Source organism: Balaenoptera borealis (genome assembly GCF_965194805.1).
Source record: "Balaenoptera borealis genome assembly, chromosome: 1".
Taxonomy (NCBI): domain Eukaryota; kingdom Metazoa; phylum Chordata; class Mammalia; order Artiodactyla; family Balaenopteridae; genus Balaenoptera; species Balaenoptera borealis.
In genome coordinates this window covers 123,132,213-123,139,530 of record NC_138860.1, presented here as the reverse complement: position 1 = coordinate 123,139,530, position 7,318 = coordinate 123,132,213, and the positions used below count along the sequence as shown (strand labels likewise).

At 36.6% G+C, this 7,318-nt stretch overlaps 1 protein-coding gene across 2 annotated transcripts in view; it reads left to right on the top strand.

Moving 5' to 3' along the window:
- The first annotated feature begins 212 nt into the window (after nt 1-212).
- ADGRL2 (adhesion G protein-coupled receptor L2) overlaps nt 213-7,318 on the top strand; it is a 266,791-nt gene continuing 259,685 nt past the window's right edge. The window contains exons 1-2 of one of the 2 annotated variants that reach the window (XM_082354785.1): nt 213-3,911; nt 4,229-6,693. The gene's annotated coding sequence lies outside the window, so the exon portion shown is untranslated. Of the gene's footprint in view, nt 6,694-7,318 lie in introns of both variants that reach the window. The other variant, XM_082354786.1, reaches the window with a different exon arrangement.

The following is a 7,318-nucleotide window of genomic DNA, read 5'->3' as shown; positions in this document are numbered from 1 at the left end:
TCTCTTCTCCCCGCCAAGAACCTTTTGCTCCAATGTACTTCTCACAGTTGCCCAAGAGGGCATGTGTCCCCATGTGATTGGTGCTGTTCCTGGTACTATTCATACTGTCCACTTGCTACTCTCCCTTTTCTTGACTAAACCTTAATCCTAGTGCTCCACTCCAAGGTCCCCTGCTCTCTGCAGCCGTCTCAGAGCCCACCTGCAGCTTCCCACCCCTCCCCGTGCCATCATTTAGTTAGTCTGTCATTAATTTAATAAATGTCAGATGAATGAATTGAAGAGAGGAAAGAGTAGTAGTATGCTGACACATGAGTCTGCACTTGACTTACTCTTCTCCCCAGGTCTATGCTAGGGTAAAAAACATTACAGCTTCCTTCTCTGTTTAAACTATAGGTCAGATCACTTAATAATTAAGATTTTGAGGAGAATGGCACTGAGCCACATCTATCAGAGGTTAATGTGGGCAAGCTTTGGGCAACTTCTCTTTGAGGTAATCCAACAAGAAGCTTGTTGATTTGGTATTTTTAACTTATTTATTTATCAAAAACGCTCCTTGCTTGAGCAGAGAAACTCATGTTTCTTTAGCACTTTAGTTTAGTAAGGAGGGAAAACACTAATTCAAAGTCTAGAGGAGGCAGTACTCTGCTTTCCCCCAGCAGGGGACAAATTGGTGCCTGGCAGGGAAAGTTACATGTTGAAAAATAATGAAGAAAAGATAAGGAGTAGCCCCAGTTATTGATTTGTTCCACAAATGTTCTTTAACACCTACTGTGTTCCAACACCAAGCTAGGCCCTGGAGATAAGTAGATATGCAACTAAAGAGGTGCAGTGGATATTATGGGCATATATAGGCATCTGTGCAGAGTACGGGGTGTACAAAGAAGTCAGTGGTCAGCTCTGCCCAAAGAAATCAACAAAAGTTCCATAAATAAGTTGGCCCTTGAGCTGAGTCCTAATGGACACAAGTATATTTTATACTCAATTTGAATAGGATATTAAAGACCATTTAGCATGACAAAATAAACTAGGAAGCTGAATTTCTCCTTCATGAGAGTATAGATCATATGAAAAACACTTAAGAACATAGTGGGCGCATAAAGAAAGCACACATTAGATGCAAAATAAGTTAATAGAGGTAGCATAGAGTCTGCAGATTCTGAGTTTCAATCCTAGCTCAATTATTTGCTTAACAGTGTGTCCTTGGACAAGTTGCTTAAGTTCTCTGTGCCTCAGTTTTCTCCTCTGTTAAAGGGAGATGATAATATCATCTACTTCAAAGAGTTGTGGTAGTAATAAATGAGAAAATCTATGTAAAATGTTTAGCACAATACCTGGCACATGGTAATAAGAAAGTTAGCTATTAGAATTATTATAATATAATGTAACGTAAGTCCATATAATATTTTTCTTTGAAATAGCCAGCATCAAAGAAAGGTTTATATATTTCTTTTTTTTTTTTTTAGGTTTATATATTTCAAAACACTTATTAATGAAAAGTTAGATAATTAAAACAAAAAAGAAATCTCATACCTAATATGCCCTGTATCATTTATGTTTCAGTTTTGCATTTTATTCTCACTCATCTTAGATAATGAAACCAGACTCGGTCCCGTAATTGCCCTTCTGCAACTAACTGTTCAGTATTCAGTTTCTTAAATTTTTCAGTGAGGTTCATCTTCCAGCCGTAATGCATTAGCATAATACTACTGTGCTGATGCTTCCAATACTGCATATTACCAAAGAGAACCATTCTCAGCAACAAATTTTTACCTTCGAGCAGTGATTTTTTCTAAATTAATTTTTATTGGAGTATAGTTGCTTTCCAAAGTTGTGTTACTTTCTACTGTACAGCAAAGTGAATCAGCTATATGTATACATATATCCCCTCTGTTTTGGATTTCCTTCCCATTTAGGTCACCACAGAGCACTGAGTAGAGTTCCCTGAGCTATACCATCGAACAGTGACTAAAATTGTGAATGTTAAATTTTCTGTTACATACACACACATATATGTATATCTCTTTTAATATAACCTATATTTTATCCATCAGAATTTATTATTTTTATTAACAGATGTATTTATTTTATTAAAATATTTTAGAAATATTGAGATAATATCACAGTGTTCTTCCAGAAAAAAAAATTTTCTCAGAAAGTCTTTATTTCCTGCTAATTTTTTGGTTATTTCTATGAAATTCATATAAAACTGATACTTTAGTCTTTTCTAGGTAGAATGAAATAACATTTTCAAAAATCTTTCACATCTGGGGGACTCTACATTCTCTTGATAGCATACCTTCCTTTCTTCTACCCTTATCTACCAGAAATAATCTTAGGCCTTTCTATGTAATAAACATATATACTATTCTGTAAAAGAGTTAATACTGCTCTTAAAAATATACTATAATAAAAGTACACTTAGGAAAAAGTCATATTAATAGAAAATTATAAGATAAGGGCTTTAGTATTTTCTAATACCCACTCAAACTGAATTAATAAAAGTGCTCAAAAAAAAAAAGAAAAAAACCCAGAAGTTATTTCCTCTTCTAAAGATATTTTTCATTTTACAAAATTGAGATCGTTCACTGTATTTCCATCTTGAAGAAAAGGACCTTGTTCTGTATTATCGTTCCAGTGTCACCTGTTGGGTTAGCACAGTGCCGGGGCAGCTATGTTTTCAGATTTGAGTGTGAGCAGCTTCAGAATTTCTCCCTGGCCGTAGTCCCGTGTTGTGCTCTGGGCCTTCTGCCATGTTCTTGGGCAACATCTCACACCACTACACTTTCCCTATCTCTTCCCTTCTTCCCACGGCCAAGTCTTGTTTCTCAGACTGACAAATTGTTTATAATTCATTATAGAGAAATTTAGCTGTGTCTTTATCCAGTGATGCCTGACGGGCTATGCCCAAAAAGACTTGACTTTCTCGACTTGAATGCCTTGTCCAGCTTTGCCTAGTTGTTTTCCCTAACAAAAGAACCATTCGTGTGTGATATACGAATTGCTCCTCCTGAGAAGGCAAAAAATAGTGGTCTTTTTTCTTTTTTATAAAACAGGTTTGTGGAGCTTTTTTCTCCCTCTCCATTATGTAGATTTTTTTTCAGCAAATACTTTTGAAGTGTGTCTTAAGTGTTAGACTTTGTGCAGAACAATTCAATCTTCATTTTACTTCCAATAAGTCCCATTACAAGAAGCGAACCCCAAGAAGGTGAAGCTGAGAGCTACATAAATATGCCGTAGTGTCCTCAGGAAAGAAAGAACTTCAGATGTATTCATGGAACCTACGCCAATTATTTTTGCAGTTATCACAGAGAACGGGGCAGAATTAAGCAAACTGGAGATGAGTCGATGACGCTGACCTGATTTTATTAGGAAAGAAAGAAAGATTCTGTGAACTGCAAACGAGTGAGTTTAACCTGAGTCCCTAGCGAAATTTAGACAGGATTATTAAAGTAAAAGTGAGCATTTTGAGAAGATGGCAATGACTATTAAGAATCAGTATGGGTTCGCTAAGAACACAGCAACCCCAAGTACACTAATTTACTTTTACTCTTCAAAAGAGAGTTTAAATTTGGTAAGTCTTTCAATCAAAGTACTCATACATTCTTAGTAGATAAGTTAGAGCTAGTTTATAATATGGTTAGGAAGTTTTTAAAAATGGCAGAATTACCTCTTTTGAGTATCTAAGTATGAACTTTGGAGTCACACAGCTTTGGTGGTTCAGATTGAAGCCCTGCAATTTATCAGCTATGTAAATTTGTGCAACTTGCATAAACTCCTGAACCTTAATCCCTTCAACTGTAACAAGGGTTTACAACTATCTGTATCACAAAGACATTGTGCTTCTCAAATGGCATAATGTACCTGAGGTGCTTTTTACCTATACTTAAATAAGTGCTCAATAAAAATGATACGTGTTGGGCTTCCCTGGTGGCGCAGTGGTTGAGAATCTGCCTGCCAATGCAGGCGACACGGGTTCGAGCCCTGGTCTGGGAAGATCCCACATGCCGCGGAGCAACTAGGCCCGTGAGCCACAATTACTGAGCCAGCGCGTCTGGAGCCTGTGCTCCGCAACAAGAGAGGCTGCGATAGTGAGAGGCCCGTGCACCGCGATGAAGAGTGGCCCCCGCTTGCCGCAACTAGAGAAAGCCCTCGCACAGAAACGAAGACCCAACACAGCCATAAATAAATAAATAAAAATTAAAAATCTTTAAAAAAAAAAAAATGATAGGTGTTGTACTTTATTCTCACTAGCTAAGGCTGATTGGTTTTCAGTCTGAAGAGAGATCTCTGAGAGGTGCACTAGCACTTATTTTTTTTTTGCCAATGATTTGAAGAAATAATAATAATTATTTTGGCAGTCTCCTTGCTATGCTGTGGGCTCCTTTGGGAAAATGACCATGTCTTCTTGCTTTTGGTATCCTCACTGCCTGATTTAGTGCCTGACCCATAGTAGCCACTCAGACGTCTTTTAAAGAATGACACAAAGTGAAATATAGCAACCAAGACACTGGATAGCAAAATCAAGATTCAAAACTGCCACAAATAATTAGAACAATGGGCCAATACCAAAGATAAGCTCTAACATGGATGGATAGGAAGTCCATAATTTCAATCCAAAATATCAATTGCAACAAGAAGTTGCACGAGATTTGATTAGACAGAATTTGGTATGAAAAAGATTTGACATTTTAGTTTCATAAAAGTTCAGCAACTAAAAATATGATAATGATACTAACCCCTCCTCAGAGTATGTTTCCTGCCTTCAGAAAATTCTAAATTGTTAGAAATAGAGTCCAGAACAAGGCAGGCATCCGTACCCATTTACTTTGCATAATTAGACCACATCTCAAGCAATGCATTTAGTTCTGATGCCACATTTAGAAGAGACGTGGACAAACTGGAATCTATCCAGTATGGGGAGAGGCCTTAAAAGCCATCTCATATTAGAATGATTAAAGGAATGTTCAAGTTGAAAAAAGAGTAGACTTAGGGAAAAAGGATAGTCATTTTTCAAATAGTTGAATAACTTTCATGTGGAATAAGGATTAAATTTATCCTCAAAACTTCATGAAGCTTCAGAAAAAAATTATACCAAAGAATGGACAATTCAGGAAGATATTGGTCAAATATAAGGAAGATCTCTATTTAAAATGAGAATGGATTGTCTTGGACTTAGTAATGTATTCTCTTCAAAGTTATTTAATTTCAATTTATTTAACAAATGATTACCATTCACATTTATGTGCAAACCTGTATAAGCCCTGTTCAGAAAGGAAGGCTTCAAGAGTTTGCAGGTTAGTTGATTTATATCATTTACAATATCCACATCACAGTTAAAATGTACAGCTAAACATTTACTTAGCAAAAATGTATTGAATATCACTACACATCAATTTTATGCTAGATGGTGGGCAAGTTGAAGGAAAACAGTATTATATAGGAATTCCTGCTTTGGGTAGGATTTTGGACCAAACTTTGATATTTGAGAATAAATCAATCCAAAAAAAAAAGCAAAACAGTTCGCTTGATTTAAATGTCATTGAGGAATTAAGGGGTCTGAGAAAATTAGTATTCTACCACTTCCAGAGGACATTGATAAAGTGGGTAGAAATTGTAAGTCAAAGACATACCATTTACACATATTGAGACCCATATTTTCTAGACTTTGTTCTGATCATGTTACACTTACAATGATTAATAAAACATAAAATTTTGGCAGGTTTCTAAAATCCTGTCTTGCTATTTCCATACCTGAATTTCATTTACGCATATTCCTATAAGAAAGTATGTAGCCAATCTACTTTTTTTTAATACTACCATCAATTAAAAAATCATTGAGTACCAGCTATTCTGCTACTCTGTAAAGAGGAAAAACTTCCCTTTTCCTAAGATGTTTACAGAACATTTCTCCTACTATCCTTTTCTTTTAAGAAAAAGTAAAAGAAACATAACTATTTGATTTGCTATCAGAAAATTTAAGAGCAAAATATACAACATATGCAGTGATGTTCGTTTTAATTATTTGGGGAATTCCAATTTTCTTTGTCTTTTGTTTTGAGAGTGCTTGTTTTTTAAAAAGGTTAAAATATAGTAATTCTCTATGCTTAAAAAGTCTATATTTTTAAGGAATGAATGTCACAAAGAATGTATTTTTGCTAAATGGTTAATTAGAAGAGGATAGTTTCTAAAAAGGAAACAAACAGAAAGCAGTAGAACTGCTTAGTTCTGCTCAGTGCAGTCCGATCCTGAGTCAGCAAACAGGTATTCGCCAGTAGCAATGAGCATTGTGTACTACAGTGACGGTGCTGCTTAACTTGATACTGTTCCCACACCTCTATTAGTCGGGTCCAGTGCGTGGGTAACTCATGAAGTCACTGGGTACTTGAGTGAAATATTGAAAGCAGTGAAGGTTATGAGGGTTTAGAGACTGGTGGAACTGGCTACATGATCACAGCCACACCCACTCTTAAAGTGTACTTGGCAACAAAATTCATGCCAGTATGACACCTGTCTGCATAGGAAATTCATGACAAGACAGAAGGGCAGACTTCGGATCAGGATAGTAGTGTTGTGACTGTGATCTCCCCAGAGCCTCTCCGGGAAAGATACTCTTTTCTCATTGTATGACAACTGGAATCTGAAGGGAGTTTGCTAACTGATGTTCTATGTGGACCCAGAAGTACTACCAATAAGGTAAGGGCAATTATATCTCTTGTGATCACTAGAGATAGATTATAAGGTGATTCCCTACTCAGTCTTCCCTTTCAAATGTAGATTGCTGAGGCAATCTTCTTGGCCGTGTATTTCAGGATCTTGAACTTGAGAGATAGAATTGTTTGGTGCCTGCTCTGAAAAGAGACATCCAGCCCCTGCAATAGCTGTCTGTGCTGTTTCTGGTTAATGGGATACAGAGAAATGGGGTGATGGTGAACTGTGGTTGAGTGGTAAGAAGTGATTTCAGAACAATGTGTCAAAGCAGATCATCTCCCAGGGCCCTACATGAAGACGGTTTTAGTAGCCACCTGTATTAGGAGATTTAAATTTATGAAACAGAATCGTGATGTTATCTTAATTGCTCTAAGGATGTCTCTTCAAAGAAATTGTCACAGAAAGAGTAACTTCGGAGGAACTGAGAAACCAAAAGGAGATGCCTTTACTGTGGAAGAGCTAAGGAAGGTCTTCCGCCCTAGAAATTAACATTTACGGATCTCTTTGGCAAATAATGGTCTCTGTTTGATGAGGATTGAAAAAGTCTTAATCAAATCTAGTAGTCATTGCTGCTTCCTTCTCTCCTAATCTCCCTGATCCTGAATTATGA